The sequence below is a fragment of the Castanea sativa genome, chromosome 6 (genome assembly GCF_040712315.1).
Source record: "Castanea sativa cultivar Marrone di Chiusa Pesio chromosome 6, ASM4071231v1".
Classification (NCBI taxonomy): domain Eukaryota; kingdom Viridiplantae; phylum Streptophyta; class Magnoliopsida; order Fagales; family Fagaceae; genus Castanea; species Castanea sativa.
In genome coordinates, this window is record NC_134018.1 from 9397372 (window position 1) to 9419937 (window position 22566).

Sequence of the window (22566 nt, forward strand, 5' to 3'; positions counted from 1 at the left end):
TTTCTATTTTGTCTATATATAAAATAACTAAATATTACAATTTTTTACAATGAAATTTATTGAAATATCTTTTTTAAACATCGATAGTTGGGGGTGGGGATCTGAATCCTAAATGTTTCTATTGGAAATTGAGGTGTCAATCAGTTGAGTTACAAGATTTTTGGCAAAACTTTTCAAAATATTGGAGATAACTATCAATAAATTGCACCGCACATCGTGCGGGAACTCAACTTGTTCTATGAACTATAGTTTCTATAAAGTACGCCCGTTTTAAGCATCTGATGAGATATTATATGACCTCCTTTACACTTATTTATGTTGGTTATATATAAAATAAAGATAAAATAAACCGATAAAATAAACAATATCAATGAAATGTAAAAAATAAGACGTTAGGTTTGCACACTCTCCTTAAACGAGCACCACAAATACAAGTGACCAAAAAAAGTATTTTGGACCAAATTAAGCACTCCTTAAACCAGCATCACAAATATATGTGACCAAAAAAAAATTAGAATTGGGCCAAATTAAGAAAAAAGGAGGAAATGATTACAACTTTTTGTCACCTATTTCTCCATACTTCACCTTGCTATACAAAGAAAATCTACCATCAAAGTTATAAATTGTTGTTCTAACTTAGTTAGTGATATTGTCTTGGTTGATGTGTTCTTTTAAGTGACAGATTAGTTGTTAAATATTAGCATTGATTTATACCATGTATAATATGCTAGAATAGATATAGAATAGGAAACATAAGAACATGAGAGTTACGTATTTCAGCCTTGTAAGCTTACATCTATAGAGGAAACCATTAAGAACTACATCTTTATTGTATAAGAGTACTGTAGAACATAACTTGTGTTATAATGAACCCTAACATGTGTATATATAATAGACTAAAACCTAGACTTCTAGTACAAGTAGGAGACTTGTCTTGCACACAAAGTAGGATTGGCTTGGGACTATTACATTGGGATAATATGCCAAAGATATCTCTAACACCCCCTTAAACTCAAGGCAGAAGCTCGATGAAGGATTGTGATTGGATAAGCTTGAGAGGATCCCTTGAAGATGCCTTGAAGAAACCACACTGATAAATTGGCCAATTGAGTGATTTCAGAATTGGATCTGGTTCCTAGATTTGACTAGTTATTACTAAATTGGATTAGCGACCAGTTCCCAATTGAACTAGCCAGTTCAGTTTTTAAAAAGATGGATTCTCTTGCCAATTTTGGAAAATACAATTTTGTGGTATTATATATTATCTTCTTTTTTGTAATGATTTTACAATATATACATTATATACAATTGATCATACAAGAAAAAAAATGTAATGTAGAGCAGACTTAAAGGAACTCAATGATATATTGTAAATTTATAATGATTCAATAGTACATAGCTATAAATAGTTTGGGGTTTTAGCGACCATCAATTTTAGAAATTGTTATTTCATTTACAGAATTAGATGCTTCACTAGTTGATCTATTTGTACTATTGTAAGTACCCTTCAAAATAAATGCAGGTTGTTTTGGAGAAGGAAGAGGTGTATCATTACCCAACATGAAAAAAACTGTAAAGATGGTTGGCCAGTCTGTTGCATGTTCTTGCACGCACAAAAGCCCAATTTGAATGCATCTCGAAACTTCATCAACTGAGTATGTCTCTTCTAGTGAGGGGTCGACCATTTTCATGGCAATGTCTTCTCTCCATTGGTCCCAAACCTATAGAAAAGATATTCATTATACTAGGCTCAACAATATAGGCTTAATTTTGTAGTCGTTTTTCATGTATGTACTTACATGTCCAATCAAATTTGATGAAGGACCATCATGATCATAAGTACTGTTCTTTTTACCAATAATGATCTCTAGTAGCAATACTCCGAAGCTATATACATTGGATTTTATTAAAAATAGGCATTTCATTGCATACTCAGGTGACATATAACCACTATCATAACACAATGAAAAGGAAGGTATTGAGTCCCAACATAAAATGATCAAAGATAGCCCTCTGGGCACTAACATACATGTAACATTTGAAGTAACACAATATGAAAGCAAATTACAAAGATATCCTTCATATTTTTTCTCACAAAGACTTGTAATTTGTATTCTCCTTAGATATATAAAAGGTAGTCGAGTAATTGGTTAAAAAAGTATATCTTTGTTTTATAGCACACTTACAATGCTCCAACGACGCAGTTTGTATTAACTTCAATTTGGTCCCCTCCAACAATTCTAGCCATACCAAAATTTGAAATTTTTGGATTCAATGCATTGTCAAGTAGAACATTGCTAGCCTTTAAATCTCTATGGATAATTCTTAATCTTGAGTCTTGATGAAGATATAAGATCCCTCAAGCAATTCCACAAATAATCTCAAATCGCTTTCCCCAATCTAAACATGACCTTTTTGTTTCATCTAAATGAAGAAATGAGAACTTGGATTAGATTGCATTGCATACATGTTTACTTGCTTACGTGCATAATCTGGCTACTAGGAACTGATATGTTTGTAATGGGAGGATCATTTTGTAGTGATGATGAGTGAAGTTAATGTGAAGACATACCAAAAATGAAAGTGTCCAAGCTTTTATTTGGCAAGTACTCATAGTTCAACATCTTCTCTTCTTTGTGAATGCAACAACCTAAAATTCTCACAAGGTTCCTATGTTGGAGTTTAGCAATTAGTGCAACTTCAGTTTTGAATTGTTCTATTCCTTGTCCAGAGCATTTTGATAGTCTTTTTACTGCAATTTCCATTCCATTTTGAAGCAAACCTTGTAATTAAAGTCCAAATATCATTTTGTCATAGTGCTCAATTGTTGAAAGAAACTCAACTTGGTGAATTATTTGGGCAAGCCCAATTGCATATAACGAATTCATACTCAATGAATATCCATAAACATTCCTGATGGAATTTCTGATGCATTAACACACTTGAAATAAGATTATGGAAATTCTGGGACTAGTTGAATGAGACTACCTTATAAACTGGGCCAAAACCACCTTGGCCTAGCTTGTTAGAAATAGAGAAGTTATCTGTAGCTGCAATAATGGTTCTTAGATCAAATAATGGCAAATTTGAATTTCTTCTAGTTTCATCAAGCTCACTTCTACTTGGACAGCCTTCAAAGTATGGTAAAGTGGAGTCAACACTATATGAATATGTGCTATGCCTCTCCCCTGTCATAAAACAAGTAATTAATAATGCTAGTAACCATATTTGTCCAATTAGGAATTTTCACACAAAAGCCAGATTTAATAAAACTAAGATACACACTCAAATAAAAGAACGAAACAGAGGAAAATAAGAGGAAAAATTGAAGTTTATAATTTTATGTTTATCATTGACAGAAAATCCCATTTGGTTAAAATGATCTTTTCTAAGAGGTAAGTGCTTTTGGGTGATGAAAGTTCCTCAGTCTAACTGATGGGGTTGGAGAAAATCCTAAATGTTAGGGAATTGGCTGGGCCATTCATCAAGCTTTTAGTTAGAACTTGGAAAGGGTAAAAAAATATATCTATGTGGCTTGATAATTGACACCCTGATGTGGTATTTGGTACGGTGGAATCCATATTACTAGGAATCACATTCTTAGAAATGTAGTTATTCCTATGTTTGGTTTCATTAGGAATCTCTGAAGATTCCTAGGAATGTGAGATAATAATGTTTAGTTTATTCTTAGGAATCTTAAATGAATTATTTATTTTCCCATTCTATCCTTAGATTTGAATGTGAACTACCAAATCATTTTTAAAAAAAAAAAATCTTCCTCTAAATAAATAATGAAAAACCAAATATAAACTATTAATTATGACAAATTCATTAAAATTATAGTCTAACATTTACAAATGGCAGGTACAATACAAAAATAACTATTTAAATTCTCAAATGCTTTTATTCTTAATAATAATTTTTAAAAGAGTTTTATCCATAATAATTTGTTTTATATTTTATCTTAATTGCTTAAAATATAAGGAAAAATGGTTAAAATTGTCAATTTATAAAAAATACAATTTCCTTTAAGCTTGGGAATTTGGATTCCCACCTGTTTTAAAGGGAATCCATATTCCTACTAAGAGGGGTTTAAGGGGGGATCTAGATTCCCCTGGCATCTGATTCCCTAGCGTGATTTGCAACCAAACATGGGAATCTTTAAATATTCCTACGAATCCTAAAACATTATCCCGTACCAATCGCCACATGAAGGTTTTTTGTAAGTGCGATGGCGTTGGAACCGTATTAGATCAAAAGATACTACCCTACAAGCTTATTTCCATCAATTAAATATAGCTAAGACAGCTCAATGTATTGGATTTCATCTAAATATGGAAAATTTACATGCATTTCAACCTAAAGTGAAATAAGAAACAAAAAGGATAGAGCTAAGACAGCTCAATATACTGGATTTCATCTAAATATGGAAAATTTACATGCATTTCAACCTAAAGTGAAATAAGAAACAAAAAGGATAGAGCTAAATGATGGAAAGTGGTATGGTCTAAAGCAGCTGCTTCTAAGCATTCTTTAATACGTTTGTTTTTGGCTAGCAGTGAAGAACAAATTGCAATTTAGAGTGGAATGAAAAAAGAAACATGTATGTCTCAATTGAATGGTAGAAAATGGTATGGTCTAAAGCAGCTTTCCCCAACAAGTCCTTCATATTTTGGATGGCAGTGAAGGGTATAGGTTGCCCTCTCAAGAAATTATGAATATAATAACAAAATATATCAAGTTCTTTTTCGTTTTTGCTTCTATAAACTTTTACGCTAGAAAAATATATCAAGTTCCATTCCATTTTTGTCAATTCTTTCATGATTTATCCTCCTAGAAACTTGAACCCCAACTCTTACCCCCCACACCCCACAAGCACTTATACTTGCGGAGCACCACACCAATGGTGTGTAGTGGTCTTTTATAAACTCTGAAACATAGTGTTGGAGTAATCTTGGGAGCATTTGTTAACTGGCCTCAGAAATATAGAAATAGGTTGAAAAAAAATTGCTCTAAACTTTCTTACCATTCTTCTTGTTCATTACAAACCAATACACAACTAAGACTACAAGAAGAAACATTACAGCAACAAAAACTCCTAGAATTGCCAGCATCCTCTTTTTCTGAGTAAGACCATTTTTCTTAGCAGATTGAGCTAATAGTGTCAAAAAGAAAAAGAAGAAAAGAAAAACAAAATATTATTCAAATGAAATCATAAATTTGAGAAGTTAATTGAACATAAATAGTTACTATGGATGCAGTTTTACAGGAAAAAGAGAGTAAGGATGAAACAATTGGTTTAAGGAGAATACGTGATTTTATTAAACCAAAAAAAGGATAAAATATGATTCTCTTTTTGAGGTTGAACATATCAAAAGAACAAAAAATAAAAAGAAAACAAAAACTGCAAACATGTTTTCACAACAACAATGTCAAGCGCTACATGTAATTCTGCTTTTTGCGGCCAAAAATGTGTTGAAAGAAGAAAAAAAAACTAAAACAAAAATTGCAAACCTACTTTTGTGACAATAATGTCAAATGCCAAGAATCGCTTCTCTTAATATAAGTAGAACTATAGTTCAAATTCTCTCTTTCTCGTTATTGTATATTAAGTAGAACTATAGTTCAAATCCTCTCTTTCTCGTTATTGTATATAATAATAATAATAATAATAATAATAATAATAATAATAAGAGATAGCAAAGACAACAATTTATTTATTTTTAGTTTATACTCACTTGAAATGGACTAAATAGATTGACAGATTTTTTTTTTTTTGTGGAGATATGGACCGAATTAAGTTGAATGGACCAAAGTAGACCTAACTAGATTAAATGGACTGAAATGGACCAAATTGGACTGAAGTGGGTGTTCATTATCTCTATCTCTTGAAGTTGATGAAAACAACATATGGTTCTATAATTAGGAGTGAAAATGAACCTTTCAACTTGGCCTTGAATACAACATTAGCATACAGATATTATTACATTAATACAATGATAGCATATGATTTTTTTTTTTTTTTGTGAGTATAAACTAAAAGTAAATAAATGCTATTTCTGCCCAAGCTGTTTATATTACATATACTTTCTATTATAAGTTACATTTAGGCTCAAGAATATGTAAAGTCATGATAGTAAAAAGTGATGGTCTTATCATGATTGGTAAGTTACAATTAGTTTTGAGAATGTGTTAATGCATAATGCATTATTGCTTATATTAATATATATATATATATATATATATATATATATATATATATATTTAAATGATGGAAAGAAAATAATGTCATGGTCACTGATATGGCTTAACAGATGTGGTGAGTGATTATTGGTAAATAAAAAAGTGAAATTTATGGTGGATCTAGATGAAAACCAATAAAAGGTTGACCACATCAACATGTTGTAAAAATGTTGTGAATAGTTTACAAAATGTTATAAATTGTTTGTGGCTATAGCATTATTCATGTGTGTGTGAGAGTTTGTGTTTAAAACTGGTTGAGTGTATTATTATTGTTGTTGTTGTTGTTGTTGTTGTTTGTCTGTATGTGTGCATAGTGCATATGTAGTATAAATATAACATAACTTTATATAATTTAATAATAATTTTTTGTTATAAAATTAGTGATTCAAGAATAAAAAAATAGAAATGTTTGTTATTTTTCAAACAATTGATTTGTTAAGTAAACACTTAGTGTATTATTTATGTATAGATGAGTGTATCCATGTGGGTCAATAATTAACACAGTGCTAGTGGGTTGAGTTTTGTTATATAGTCTTAAATATTTTTATAAAAACAATGACACCGCATAAAAATAAAAAAAAGTTATATAAACTTAACAAAATAAAATAGTTACAGCTACCCACATTGACAACCAATAATGAATTATTATAAAAAGATTTCTAAATTTAAAAACTCGTAAAAGGAAATTGTATAATTTCATATATTTGATTTTTTTTTTTTTTGGATAACTCAATTTTTTTTTTCTTTAAAAAAAATTGTTTAATTTAAGTTTCTTAGTAACCCTTCACCAAAAATTTTTAGAGCCGCCACTGAACTCACTATTATTGGCTGCATACACCGAATAGGTATTTCTATCATTCAAGTCTGAGAAAAAAAAAAAAAAAAAACCACCACCACCAACCATGGTGATGGGGCCAGCAGTGAATGATTTTCACACACACACACACACACAAAACTCACCAAGTTTTGAAAAGGCAACACGCAAGTAAAGATCCACCCCACCACTGGAGAATTTTTGTGCGTCAATTAGGCTTCTAGTCCATGACAAACAAGCAGTGCCATTATCTTATGCATACGCTATACAAGAACAATTCTCCAAACACTGTTGTCTGCATTCGCCCTTAAGAGCAGAAGAGTAATCTGCAAAGTCTGGAACCTTCATCATATTTAGTTTCAAAAACCCATCCATTTTGCTGCCTTCACCACTAGTAGTATTCACTCTCTCACACTGCAATGGTGTCCTTCTCACACATCCACTGCTCCAATTTCCTCCCTTCCATTCTTCTGTATTCCTTGGCTCAAAACCCCCTAAACAGCTGCAAATTGGCCAACTTTGTGGATTACAGCTTCCAAATGCCCCACACTTACCATAAAAATCGCACTCACTCTGCAAAGCTTTCAACACCACCACCCAATCCTTCTTCTTATCATCCCAAGATCTTTGCTCCAAATTTCCATTCAAATTATGGAATATATGTATCAAAGATTCGGTCACATAAGAGAAACTTATAGAAAATGTTCCTTCTTCATCACTTTTGATACTAAATCCATTACGAAATGCAAAATCCATATTTGGTACTCCAATAAAGATCCGACCATTCCATGGACCACTGCGCCAATATGGGCTACGCTCTTTCCAAATGAAAGATTAAGGAATACCAATACTAAGAGGATCAAAACCCGAAGAGAAGCTTCCAATGGATGGATCAGAAGGGCTTTTCCATGATGTCAACTAAACTTTCTTACCTGTTCTTGCATTAGCGCCTATTTTCATCTTGGGCAACATTGTATTAGTAGGAAATTGAAAACTTTCCCATATGTTTGTCCTTGTTGTGTTGTCTCGCAAGACCAGGTTCCCTAAATCTAAAAGCTGCACACTTGGATTGACAACAGAGTTGGTAACATTCGATGACCAAAGAATCTCCTTTTGTCCATTTAAAACTACAAGGTTGTCGTCCTCAGATATAGTAAGAACCCCTGAATAATCCTTGAAGGGTTTCTCTCTGTTCGCTACCCATAAGACTGTGAATACAGAAATTCTATTATACCATATTCCAAGATATCGATTTGTTGAATTCACTGGGTTGAAGAATCCCAGTTTGAAAGCACTCCCATTGGAGATTATGCAATCAGAGTCTGTGTCTTTGATAGATTAAGAAGATCTAATGGTGTCTACGGCAACGCCAAAGTTTAAACAAAGGCAACAAAGGACAAACAACAAGTTACTCTTGCTAAGAAATCCCATAACTTGTTTGAACCTACTTGGTGTGAGAATGAAGGAAAGGGTTCGGGGAGGCTTTGTTTATTTAACAATTTATGGTGGGTCTTTTTTATTTCTTCTTTGCTTCATAAAGTAGTATTTCTGAAAAGTCTGGTTTTCTGGTAAAAATGCTACTCAAGAATTTCGCAAGTCTAACATCTCAAAAAAATAATAATAATAATAATAACAATAATAAAACGTGCCAGTCTTTGTTCTTTAGTGTATCCTAAATTTGTGGTAGAACCCACAATTCATGTGAGAGGAGAGAGTACGCATTTATGAGATTCCTAAAGTATTCAATAATTTTCTAATTAGGTATTTTTTGAAGTACCATAAATACGTACTCCTTGAAGTATGTAGTATTCAACATTTGAAAGAAACAAATGTTCTCTTCTTTTAATGTTATAAACTAATCTGTCATGCTTGATTACTTCACTCCTCTTACTTTAATTATCTACATACCAAATACCAACCCTTACAGCAACATTTAGAAGAATTAGTTATTTAACACCATGAGCGATAGCCGTGCCTCCCGCTTCGAAGACTCGTCGCAAAACGCACGCTAAAATAGATGAAATACATATATTATCGACCCAACAAAAATGTTTTAGACTTTTCGTTTCGTTTTTTGGATCAACCACGACGACTTTGACGTAAAAACAAAAAATCAAAGATCATGACATTGATTGTTGCTCCACACAAATAGTAGTAGTCTCTCTTTACTACTACTCCTCCCATGAAATATTTTCATAATATAGCTAACACATTAGTCACTACAAAAAAAAGTTCTATAGCCGCGTTTTTAAAACGCGGCTATAGCTCAGAAAAACGTGGCTATAGCCCGATTTGGCCTATAGTTGCGTTTTTTTAGGCCGCGTTTTCAACCGTGGCCTTAAATCCGTAACTATAGGCCTGAGGGGTCTATGGCCACATTTTTTCAAACGCGGCTATAGGACATAATTTAGCCACATTTTTTAAACGCGGCTATAGACCCTTATATATATATATATATATATATATATATATATATATATATATATATATATATATATATATATATATTTTTTTTTTTTTTTTTTTTTTTTAATTTTGATTACCAAAAATTAATTTTCGGTAATCAAAATTTCTTTTAAAAAATTAAAATTTTAATTTTTAAAATTAATGCTTTCAAACTTTAAAATTTAAATTTTAATTAAATTAAGAAATTCAAAACAACAATACAAACCCAGCAAATTCAAATTCAGACAAAAACTCAGAAAATTTCAAAATTAATCAAACACAACATGCCCACAATACAAACACAACATGCTCTAAAATACAAGAAAACAGTGCAAGAACACAAACAGAACATCTCCTTCAATAAAAGTACAAGCTCAAAAATACAAAAATCCCTATAACAGAAACACAACCAAAAAGAGTCCATATGCTCAAACCCAAAATTAATTAAAACAAAATCAAACAAAAGAAAATCATTTTTGGCCATGGGTTAGAGAAAAATAAAGCAAACAGAGATAATTTTTTAGGCACTTTAGCTTCATTGATTTAAAATCTTTTAGTCTATTGCAAAGAGAGACTCAACCTTCAGATCTACTGCAAAGAGAGACAAAGTTAAAGGGAACAAAAATGAACAAAACTCAAAGAACAATGAACAAAACCCCATATTTTCACAAACCCATTCATACAGCATCAGTGGGAAAAAGGGATTAACAGTGTGGGTCAGCACTTTTTGGATATCTGACAACATAGATCGGTGACAGCATGCACATATGAGAGAGAGATTGAGAGAGTTGTAAGATTAATATGAGAGAGCTTTTTCATTATCTTTTTTATTTTTTTTTTTGAATGACCGAGAGAACTTTCATTTTTTTTTTTCTTTTGACGAGAGGGAGAGTCTGAGATTTCATAATTTGAAATCTTCAGATTTTTTTTTTTGGAATATTTTGGAATATGCCATAGAATATTCTAGGAATATTCTATGGCATATTCCATTTTTTGTTTACGCTGAAGTCAACCCATTCAGCTAGTTTTTTTTTTTTTATGGAACATTTTGGAATATGCCATAGAATATTCTATGGCATATTCTATTTTTGTTTACGCTAAAGTGAAGCTGTTTGGGGTTTTTTTTTTTTCCCTATAGCCACGTTTTTAAAAACATGGCTATAGGTCCTCCTTTAAAAATATATATATATATATATATATATATATATATATATATATATTTGGCTGAACCTATAGCCACGTTTATGACCGTGGCTATAGACTTAACCTATAGCCATGTTTTTTAAAACGTGGCTATAGGTCCTCCTTTAAAATATATATATATATATATATATATATTTGGCTGGACCTATAGCCATGTTTATGATCATGGCTATAGGTCCTCCTTTAAAAATATATATATATTTGGCTGGACCTATAGCCACGTTTATGACCGTGGCTATAGACTCAACCTATAGCCACGTTTTAAAAAATGTGGCTATAGGTCCTTCTTTAAAAATATATATTTGGCTGGACCTATAGCCATGTTTTCTACCGTGGCTATAGACTTAACCTATAGCCACGTTTTAAAAACGTGGTTAAAACTACTTACAAACATGGCTATAAACTTAACTCATAGCCGCGTTTTAAAAAAGCAGCTATAGGTTAAGTCTATAGCCACATTTCTAAAAAACGTGGCTATAGGTTAGCTATAGCCGCGGTTTTGCAAACGCGGCTATAGACCCGCATGTTTTGTAGTAAGTTTACACCTATTAAAACAGGCCATCTATTATAAACGTTATTATTATTATTATTATTTTCACTTAACATTTTGAATTTATATTATATTATTTTATTAGTTAATTTTTTTTATTGGTGTAGAATGAGATCTCTCTTTCATTTAAATGAGAATAGGAATCAATCAACTATGACAACGAGAAACAAATAAAATTTTAAAGAATCACGCTTGAATAATGTCAGTATGAAGTCGATACATGGACTTGTAAAATTACACAGAAACAGGATCTTTTTTGCATTTAATATTATGTGATAGGCCCGGCATTATCCTCGTCCATAGGAGGAGACAATGGACGAAGGTAACATCAATCTTTGTCTCCCATGGTATCTGTCAGACGGCCCAGCAATATCCTCATCCATTGGAGGAGACAGTGGACAAAGGTAACATCAATATTTGTCCCTCATGGTATCTGTCAGACGAAGATGAGGTCATTCAGGTCAATACACTAATCACGACTTATCAACGCAACAGTCATAAAAATTGACGGTGCACTAGGAATTACCATTTTCCCAAGCTCGTCCATGATAAGAAGAGCTCGTCCATGTTAAGAAAGCACGAATGGCCCTCATTTCATAAACCTGGTCGTCCACGCACTTGAGGGTTGTCCATTAGGAAAATGTTTGGACGACTCCAAACACAGGAAATTTCAAGTCTCTCTATAAGAGTTGATGAATTGGACCACACGTTACTGTAGAAATATTAAATTTTCAACAACAAAAAAATGGTTACTTAAAAAAAAAAAAATGTCCAAGCAAGATTTATCAAAAAGTATAAATTTTGGACAAGTTCATAAGACAAAAAAATAATAATAATGCCCTTCAAAATTAACAAAATTAATTTAAAAAAATGGTGCTAAAAAAAAAAATATATATATATATATATAAGGAAGATGATAAAGAAAAATAAAAAGAAAAAAAATAATAATAATATCACAACACCCCACACTCACATCACGTGAGTGGGGTTGTTTGTTTATGGCAGTACTGTCACATTGCAATGTCACATCCTTATTAAAAAAAAATGAAAGTAGAATGTGTGGTTGGATAACTTCCTGCCACACGCACCACTCAACAGTTCCCAAAAAGCAATGCACCTGAAATTCAGCCACAGCTGTACCCAAAAGCTAGTGCAATATTGCACTTTCTTTGCAATTTTGGTCCATGAACAGATCAGTTAAGAGAAAAAAGAGGGGAAAATTGCTTCTCAATTCCTCTATAAATTAGAGAGGAACACGTAAAAAAAATGAGGAGAAAGGAAAGGCAGAAACACAAAAAGAGAGCAAGTACACACACAGCAAAGACATAGAGAGAAGAAAAAAAGAGAGGCACGGACTAAGAGAGTAACATCAAGATACACAGCATAGGTTTGTATATGGGATTTCATCAATCCCTTTCTTCTCTACCAAAATCTCTCTCTCCCTCATTCTCAAATCTGAATTTTTGCTTGGTAATGCAAATAGGATTGGGTTTCATGGGGAGTTCCTAACTCCATGCATGAAGCTTTAAATACGAGTCTTTGACTCGTAACTTCTATTTGTACATTACTAAATAAAAATTCTCTCAAGTTGTGGTGTAATGTTCTTTTTAATTGGAATCCTTGATTCTACTAAACTAATGGAGTCTTTGACTTTACCCCATCAATGGAACCTTTGACTCTACCCCGTCAATAGAGCCTTTGACTCTACCCAATCAATAGAATCCTTGACTCTATCCCATTAATGGAGTCATTGACTCTACAAAAATAATGGAGTCTTTGACTCTACCCTATTAATGGAGTCCTTGACTTTACCAAATTAATGGAGTCTTTGACTCTACTAAATTTATGGAGTCTTTGACTCTAATTTTTTTTAGTAGAGTCCTTGACTCCACCATATTAATCATAACGAATTCTTTGGGATTATTAATTCCTTAATGAAAATTAGAGTTAATATTTCCTAAAATAAAATGACCATAAAAATTGATTTAAGGAAATTTTTCAATTCCAAATATGTTCACAATGATTAAATTGCTTCAAAGGAGTTTTCTTTCCCTTAATTAAATTTGGGAATTTCAATCAAAATGTCATTAAAATTCCTACAAAGAAGCAAATGAAAGAAAGGAAAAATTGCTTGGACATTTAACTTCTCAAAGATAGAATCCTTGGTTCAATTTCCATAAAAACATGGTCCATAACTTATCCTTGAGATTAAAATCAATAATCTCACCCAAATTCAAAATTATGTCAATACTTAATTAAACACCAAGTATTGACTTAAAGATCCGTCATTTAAAATTGGACAAAATCATATTTGAGACTTTAAATCTAAGATCTCAAATTAAGAACTACAAATTGGCTTGATCCCCGTCAAGGGTATGTAGGCAACCTAAATAAATTATTAGGTGCAGCCAAAAATAAATCAAAACACATATCCCCTTAAACATGAAAATAAATAAACTCATGTACAAAGACAAAGTGGTTGGAATCAAAGGGTTTTCCCTTGAAACAAGGGGTTGTAATTAAGAGATACATTATCTTGAATGGGCACTACTCACATCAATAAAACTCATACACCAAAAAGACCTATAGGTGAAATTATGTTTGATGAATTGCTGAACATAATTCGCCGTCACTTGTTAAACATAATTTGATGACATTTGTCAAACATAAGTTGACAATGTTTGTTAAACATAATCTAACAATTATTGTTAACAATTTTCGTCAACAGTTACTATTCCCAAGCGTGAGTAAAAATCAAGGTTCATTGCCACAACTTCTTACCAAGTACATAACTTCCAAATAACGGTTATGGAAGATAAGATCAAATATTCTAACTTCCATAGCAGTCGAGGAAGTTGAGGAAGTTAACTGGACAAGTAACCACCTCAATTGTAGACTATATAAAGGTTCATTTGCATCAAATGAGGGTAAGTTTCGAATAACTCCTAAAAGGTTGGAATCCTAGAATAAAAGAAATAAACTAACTTTGGCATCGGAGGGTTCTTGGTCGGTCCACCCCAGTCACCTTTGATCATTTGTTCTTTTTTCAGGCCTTCCAAATAGTCGCTAGTCCTTTGAAGCCCGAAGCATCCTGCCTACTGATTTTCTTTGCATCATCAATTGGCACCGTCTGTGGGAACAGAATATTTCGTGTTTTGTAATATTCTTTCTCCAACAAAAGGCTAAATGGTTCGGACAAGATCAAGGGCCACTAGCCCAGGCCACCAAGAGAGTAGGGATGCTTCCAGTAATCCCATTGTGATCGTTAGTCAGCACCTATTGTGCAACCGCCATCCATCCAACACATACAATCCATGGCAGCCGCCATGGCGGAGTTAACTCATCAAAATCAAGAGTTAATGAGGGAGATCGGTCTAACGTGGCAACACCATGAAAGATACACAGAAGGGCAAGCCCAAAGTCAAGAAGATAGAGGAGAAAATGCTAGGCCCGAAAACCATTCAAGGGGCACCACATCACAGAGGGTGCCACACTTGGAGAAGGAGATGGATCAAATGAGGAAGGTCATGGACGAGATGAGCGAGAACATGAGAAGGGCGAATCTCATAGATGACTTGGTTCATCGAACAGACTCCCCTTTCACCGCTTCCATCAACAGTCCCCTTAACCTCCAAAGTTCAAGATGCCTTCTTTGGATTCATATGATGGAATGCGCGACCCATGTGATCATATCACCACCTTCAAGACTACCATGCACCTCCAAAGGGTTCCAGACAAGATTTTATGTAGGGCTTTTCCCACCACCCTCAAGGGGCCAGCGCGAGTGTGATTCAGCAAGATACCTCCAAGCACTGTGGGCTCGTTCGAAGAATTGAGTAAGTTGTTTGTTAAACATTTTATCGGAGGACAATGGTACAAGCGTTCCTCGTCCAACCTATTAACCATAGAGTAAGGGGAAAATGAAAGCTTGCGGTCCTTCATCACACGGTTCAATAAGGAAGCCCTAACGGTGGACGAGATGGACAACAAGTTGTTATTGGCAGCCTTCCATAATGGAGTTAACTCTGATTTATTTATTTATAAGCTTTATGAGCAAGAGCCATAAACCATGGCTGAACTCGTCCATTCAGCCCAAAACTTCATGAATGCGGAGGATGTAATCATAGCCAAGAAGAGGAAGAGGAAGAGAGCAGAGTGCATAGAGGCAAATCCCCCGCGCCATCCTGAGCAAGGTTCTCGTCTAAAGAAGGCTCGAGCAAGAGAGAAAAAAGACAGAGATAATAAGAAGGCAGGTTTTTCAGCAAGGAGTTAGTAGTACACGCCCTTGAATATGCCACTTAAGCAAGTGCTTATGCAAATCAAGGATGACCCATCCTTGAAGTGGCCAAAGAAAATGAAAGGAGATCCCAACAAACGTAATAGGAACAAGTATTACTGCTTCCATAGAGATCATAGGCATGACATAAATGAGTGTTTTGATTTGAAGAAGCAGATAGAGAATCTTATCAGGCAAGGAAAATTGAGAAATTTTCTCTGACGAGACCACAAGGATGAGAAATTGAAGGCAAAGGTGGAAAAGTCGTCACGACCCCCACTTGGAGAAATAAGAGTTATTATAAAGGGAACTTCGACAGGTCAATCTACCAAGTCAAGGAAGACATACCTAAAGGTGGTGCAAAACGTCCAACTGTCTCGACGATCTCCAAGGACAAGAGAAGCTGACGAGCAAGCCATTACGTTCACGGACGAGGATGCTAAAGGGGTTCACCACCCACATGACAACGCGATCGTCATTACCTTGCTCATTGCTGATTATACAACTAGAAGGGTGTTGGTAGATAATGGGAATTCAGCGGACATCTTGTATTACCCCGCCTTCCAAAAAATGAGGCTTGGACGAGATCAACTCTGTCCAGTAAACTCGCCCTTGGTAGGATTTGGAGGAATGAAAGTGCAACCCATGGGTATTACATTACCTGTGGTGGTCAGAGCGTATCCACAGCAAATATCCAAAGAAGTAAACTTCCTTGTTGTTGACTACTCATCATCATACAATGCCATCATTTGAAGACTGACTCTAAATAGTTGAAAGGCGGTAACATCTACCTACCATTTGTCTGTCAAATTCCCAACTGAGTATGGAGTAAGTCAAGTGTAAGGAGACCAATTAGCCGCCAGAGAGTGCTATCTAGCCATGTTGCCTATAGATGAGCACGTACAGACAATAAGCGTAGACGAGAGAAGGATTACCATAGAGCCCATGGAAGTACTGGAGGACATTCCATTGGACGAGAGCAACCCCGAAAATTTTACTAGGATTGGGGTGAGTATGGAAAAGAAGACGAAGCAAAACCTGGTCCAGTTTTTTTAAAAAAAGTCTTAATGTGTTCGTATAGAGTCACGAGGACATGCCAGGTATTGACCTGAGTGTCATTACCTATCGTCTAAACGTGTATCCTTCCTCCAAGCCTGTACGTCAAAAGAAAAGAGTTTTTGCTCCTAAACGAGACAACGCCATTAAAGAAGAAGTCCAGAAGTTGACCGCAGCAAAATTTATCCGGGAAGTTTATTATCTGGACTGGTTGGCTAATGTGGTTATGTCAAGAAGGCTAATGGCAAGTGGAGGATGTGTGCGGACTTCACAGATTTGAATAAGGCTTGCCCTAAGGATAGTTATCCATTGCCTTGACCAGCTGGTGGATTCGACCGCAGGTCATAAGTTGCTAAGTTTCATGGATGCCTTCTCAGGCTACAATCAGATAAGGATGGACGAGATGGATCAAGAGAAGACTTCCTTCACTACTAGCCAGGGGTTGTTTCGCTACAAGGTGATGCCCTTCGGTTTGAAGAACGTAGGTGCAACTTACCAAAGGCTAGTTAACCATATGTTTCGTCCACAAATCGGATAGAATGTGGAGGTTTATGTAGATGACATGCTGGTAAAGAGTTTGGACGAGGAAAAGCACTTGGACGACCTTCAAAAGACCTTTGATACACTCAAACGGTATAACGTGAAGTTGAACCCTAGCAAGTGTGCTTTCGGAGTTTCGTCAGGTAAATTTCTTGGGTTCATGGTTTCACATAGGGGAATTGAGGCAAATCCCGATAAAATCCAGGCGATACTGAATATGGAGCCACTAAGGAATATTAAAGAAATCCAATCTCTTACTGAACGAGTTTTTGCCCTTAATTGGTTCATCTCAAAAGCTACTAACAAGTGTTTAACATTCTTTAAAGTTCTCAAGAAGGCATTTGAATGGACAGACGAGTGTTAGAAGGCCTTCCAAGACCTCAAGACCTACCTCACCACAGCACCTCTGCTAAGCCCGTTCGTACTGGGTGAAGAATTGTATTTCTATTTAGCGGTGTCCCAACATGCAGTGAGCTCGGCATTGATTAGAGAAGAAAGAAGGATACAAAAGCTGGTTTACTATACAAGTCGGGCACTAAGAGGAGCGGAAAGACGATATCCAATGATGGAAAAGCTAGCCTTTGCTTTGGTAACGGCTTCTAGGAAGCTAAGGCATTATTTTCAGGCTCCTATCATCAACATCCTGACAGATCATCCCCTAAAAAGGGCAATGAACAAGTTGGAAGCCGTAGGACGACTAATCCAATGGGCTGTAGAGCTTAGTGAGTTTGATGTCAGGTACCAACCAAGAAGCGCGATAAAAGCACAAGCGTTGGCAAGTTTCATTGCGGAGTTCACTCCCATTCAGGACAATCTAGATGAAGAGAAAGGGCTCAAATGTGGATTATCAATGTAGACAGTTCGTCCACATCATATGCAGGGAGGATTAGAGTTATACTCAAATCCCCAGAGGGAGATAAGTTGGAATATACAGCCCGTCTACAATACCAAACCACCAATAATGAAGCTGAATATGAAGCTCTTTTTAGAGGGTTAGAATTGGCTAAGTCTTTAGGGGTGGAATCAGTAGTCGTCAAAGGAGACTCTCAATTGGTTATCAATCAAGTGAATGGAATGTGTGAAGCTAAGGAAGATCGAATGAAGAAATATCTCAACAAAGTAAAGCGGCTCGTCCAAAAGTTTAAAGAAGCCAGTTTTGTTCAACTCTCGAAGGAGGAAAACATGGAAGCGGATGCTTCGGCAAAAGCAGCTTCGGCAAGTGGTATTATGGATGAATATGACAGAGTCCAATACATGCTAAGCATAGGCCTCCCAGATGTACAGCAAATAGAAGGGGAAGAAAATTGGATGACTCCAATAATGGCTTATCTCAAAGATGGAAGGCTTCTAGAAGACAAGGATGAGGCTAGGAAATTGAGAGTCAGGGCTGTCAAGTATGTCCTCATAGACAAAGTGCTATACAAACGGGGCTTTTCTCAACCTTACCTAAGGTGCCTAGCCCCGGACAAGTCAAACTACGTGTTAAGAGAAGTTCATGAAGGATTATGCGGGAATCACTTGAGAGCAACATCGTTAGTTCATAAAGTCATCCATGCAGGCTACTACTGGCCAACTATTCAAGCAGATGCTAAGGCTTATGTCAAGATGTGCAACTCGTGTCAATGCTTCAGCAACATTCCTAGACAACCACCAAAGTACCTAACCCCAATGATGGCCCCATGGCCCTTTTGCGCAATGGGGACTAAATATCTTAGGTCCCTTCCCACTAAGAACTAGGCAGATGAAATTTTTGGTAGTAGGGATTGATTACTTTACCAAGTGGATGGAAGCCAAACCCTTAGCAAAAATTACTCAACAAAATGTTAAAAACTTTGTTTGGAAGAACATTGTATGCAGGTTCGGGGTACCTAGGGTACTAGTGTTTGATAACTGACGACAATTTAACAACACACCTTTCAAAAATTTTTGTGAGCAACTTGGAATCAAGAATCACTATTCCTCACCCTCCCGCCCACAAGCGAACGGACAAGCAAAAGTAACAAATCGATCCTTACTGAAAATCATCAAGACTCGGCTTGAGAGTGCAAAGGTAGTATGGCCAGCTGAGCTACTAGGTGTTCTTTGGGCTTACAGGACGATTGTGAGGACCCCAATAGGAGAAACCCCTTTCAAGCTAGCCTATGGAAGCAAAGCAGTCATACCTGCAAAATTTCATATGGCTAACCTCCAAGTGATGAAGTATTAGGACAAGGAAAATGAAAAACAATTTCATCTTGACCTCGATCTTATTGACGAAGTAAGGATGGATGCAGAGCAAAGGATAGCAAGATACAAAAATCTTATGACCAGGCAGTATGATGCCATGGTAAAACCCAAGCGTTTCAACATTGGGGACCTCATACTTAAAAGGAGATCCTTGGCAACTAGGAATCTGACTCATGGAAAACTATGGCCTAATTGGGAAGGACACTATAAGGTTATCAACTGTAAGATGCAAGGGTCATACTACTTGGAAGCTAGAACACCGTTGGAACATTGAGCATCTGAGAAGGTACTATCAATGAAGGGTGAGCTTGGACTAGAATTACCATGGATGAGCATCATGGACGGGGTTTCAATCATATGGTCTACTATTATTACGTGTTTTTAAATAAAAAGTGCATTAGTTCCTAACTTTTGCACTGTCTACGAACTAATTTGTGAAGGACGAAGTTATGTGCTTGGTTTGTATAAGTATTTTAATTTCCTAAAGCACAAGCTCCTAAGCGTGTGCCATACTTGTGGACGATGTTTATAAATGTGGTTTGGATTTCCAATGTATTTGATGCATGAATCTAATCTCCATAATCTCACCCACAAGAAGGCTAAGGCCTAGGACGAATGAAAATCTCTGAACGCAGGGATGTAACGTCTATAAGATTTCCTCGAAATGAGGATAAAACAAAGAAAAATAAGCTTAAGGCATACTCGTCTAGTCAATGGACAAGAAAACACATACTCGTCCAAAGGACGGGATAAAACCTTAAGCATAAATGCCCAAGAAATGGACGAGAAAATGCATGCATATAAAAATATTTAAAATTCATGGATAAACACACCCAGCCAAGACAATCAAATATTTTGGACGAGTTGAACGCTAAAGACGTCTTATCTAAAGACAATGGTAAATCGTCCAGCCCATGGATGAGAAAAAGAACTGGCTAAGTCAAATTTCTGAACGATAAAAGCTGGTAAAATCAGTGCCATTCATAGGATGAATTATACTTGTAAAAATTAGAGAATGACAAACATGTTAAACATGAAGGAATGAAGAATGTAAATGAGCAAAACACCACGAGTGGACGGACCACTTAAAAACTAGTATAACATGAATGGTGTAAGCAAGAGATAAACTCGTCCATACAATAACATGATCAACAATGGATGAAAAAGTAACAGAAATAATCATTCATTCATCAAAGTTTCAGAAAGGGTAGACGACCACCATCCAAAAACCCTTGTAAAATAAAAGCCTAAAAAAAGGCAACTGTTTGGAAACTCATCCTAAGTATTATGGATGAATGAAATGTACTTAAACAATTTCCAATAGTCCTAAACAATGGACCTCATAAAAAAGAAAGAGACAAAGGAAAACTAAGGTAAATTTTCTCTAAGCCAAATTTTCTCTTCACTGAAGGGGGTCGTGTCCAACCTTAGGCTCGTCCTGGGTAGGCTGAGTGGTGGCATCATCTTCAATGTTAACGTCCTCGGAGCTCGTTTGGAGAAGAGAACTTGTAGCAACACCAAGGTTGAGCTTAATAGAGCTAAAGTCAACTTTAAGGAAGTTCTCCCAAGCGTCCATGCGAAAATCTTCAAAGCCAGCTGCGTAGTTGGTGTCTAGCAAGTCAGTAAATTGCTTAGAGGCTCTGAACTCTGCTACTGCGTCTTATTTTGCCTTGTTAAGAAGGGTACTCAGCTCGTCATTTCTCTTTTGAAGATGGTCAAGACAAGTATCCTTCTCTACAATATCATCTTTCAACTCCTCAACCAGATTCTGCAGCTCCCGGGCCTCGTCCTTAGCTTTAACTACCACCTTAGCCCACCCCTTGCAATCGTCCTTGACCCTTGTCTCAAGCAAGACCCTCGTCCTCTCTAACTCTGTGGCCTACTTGGACGCAACGATAAACTTTGACATTGCCTTCACAAGTGGTTAAAAATGCGATTAGTAAAACATAAGACAAGACAAGATGAAGTAAAAATATTATTGAGGCAAGACGAGGTAAAAATAAGTGTATACCTTGAAAAGATCGTGGACAGCAGAATGCTCGAACTCCCTCAAGGACATGTCATAGCACGCAGCCACGTCCTCGCCAGTCACAGCCTTCTCAAACCTCTCCTAGGCTAAATCTTCATTTTCAAGAAGGTTCATAGGAACCCTTTAAGAAGGCTAGGGTGTGGCAGGCGCAGTGGTCTTGGATGGATGGCTGCTGGGAGGTAGGAGTAGGGAGGCTAGGCTTGACCACCACAGGCTTGGACGACTTGTGCTTTGGCCTCTTCTCCCTGCGACGACTTGGAAGATTCTCCAAGTCGATGGCCTTTGACAAATTTTTTCTTTTGTCTCCGACAGCAAGAAATGACTGAGCTTTAGGTTTGGTAGCCTCGTCCACAACTTCTTTTCCTTTATTTTCCTTCATGGTCGCCATCCCTACAAAAATAATAATAAATAAATATATAATATTGAAGTATCAGCTAAGGAATGCATAGCAATTAACTTGTAAGGGAAAAGGAAACTCACGTCTACAAACAATAAGCTTGTGCGTAGTAACTTCAGTAAAGGGTTCAGGACCAAGGCCCCATGTGGCAAGACACTGAAGGGTCACCAAAGAGTGAAAGCTCCTGTCAACATGCAGACGAGCTCTGTGGATGCGATCACGATAAAACTTACTCACAGAGGGTAGTTTAATAGCTGAAACAAGGGAGGATAAGATCAGACAAGTACAAACAGAAATAAAAAGAAGGGGGCCAAGCAAAGCAAACGCATCAAACAAAAACATACCTTCAGGACGAAGGTTGCCTAGTTCTCCAGTATACAGGGCAAATGAATCCCTGCCAACCTTAACAAGGTGCCCAGTCCAGAAACTAGAGACGAAGAACAACTCCGTCTTCCAGTTTCTGTCGGATGTAACCAAGGACTTAATCAACCTACAGTCATTGCCCCTGGCCGTAAATTGATAAAAGCCCAAGGACTGACTAATCTCCGAGGGTTTGTAACAGTAGAGGAACTCCTCCACAGTGAGAGGACGGTCCCCTTCAAATACTTCCCTCCACAGAACTTGTATAGTGACGACGAGTCTCCATGCGTTAGGGTTAAATTGGCAAACTCCTAAACCTAATCTAGTAAGTAATTTTCTATCAAAGGCATTCAGGGGTAATCTAAGCCCCCTAGAAGGTAAGCTTCATAAATGCCTATCCCAAAACGGGGCTGGCAGCACCACTCCC

At 36.0% G+C, this 22566-nt stretch overlaps 1 pseudogene; it reads right to left on the reverse strand.

Annotated features, from left to right (window-relative positions):
* Positions 1-1418: 1418 nt before the first annotated feature.
* Positions 1419-8488, reverse strand: LOC142639401 (G-type lectin S-receptor-like serine/threonine-protein kinase At1g11300; annotated as a pseudogene).
* Between the last annotated feature and the right edge of the window lie 14078 nt (positions 8489-22566).